Source organism: Epinephelus lanceolatus, chromosome 12, assembly GCF_041903045.1.
Source record: "Epinephelus lanceolatus isolate andai-2023 chromosome 12, ASM4190304v1, whole genome shotgun sequence".
NCBI classification, from domain to species: Eukaryota; Metazoa; Chordata; class Actinopteri; order Perciformes; family Serranidae; genus Epinephelus; species Epinephelus lanceolatus.
Window position 1 is genome coordinate 34,210,743 of NC_135745.1, and position 598 is coordinate 34,211,340.

Below are 598 nucleotides of genomic sequence, written 5' to 3' on the forward strand. Positions count from 1 at the left end.
ACGTATATACACCAAAGCGAGAACTTAATACTGAATACTGTGATAACAAAGAAAAGGGGACAAATTGAAGGCACGATGGTTTTCTACTGTTAAGAAAACAGTATCTGCTGTGTAATTCTCTGCTTCTTCTTTTTTTACAGTGCACACTGTGAACATCTATAATTAGACTACAACAGAGAGTGTGTCAGATGCAGAATATCTCACAGAGTAATACTGTGTAAAATTGACTTGAACCAGAGGGGAAGGAGGGGGTACTGCATTTTTTTTAAGGCAAATCACTTAAAATTATTTTGAAGTGTAGCAGCAAAAAAAAAAAAAAAAAATACAAATAGATATAAAACACTGACCATGTATGTTCAATAGCCTAATATCTTAATAACATCTCACTTTTTGTGGACACTTTTTACATATAGCACATTTCTTATTCTATACACTGTGAGGGAAAAAAAATCAACCGCCCCCACGAAAAAAATAATCTTTTACATCTGAACTTTTACACAAGAGTATACCCAAGTTATACAGTACTCTTTTAAATAGCTTCCTTCTTTTTTAGTATTAAAATATATACTCATAGATTTATATAATTCTTAAAACATCA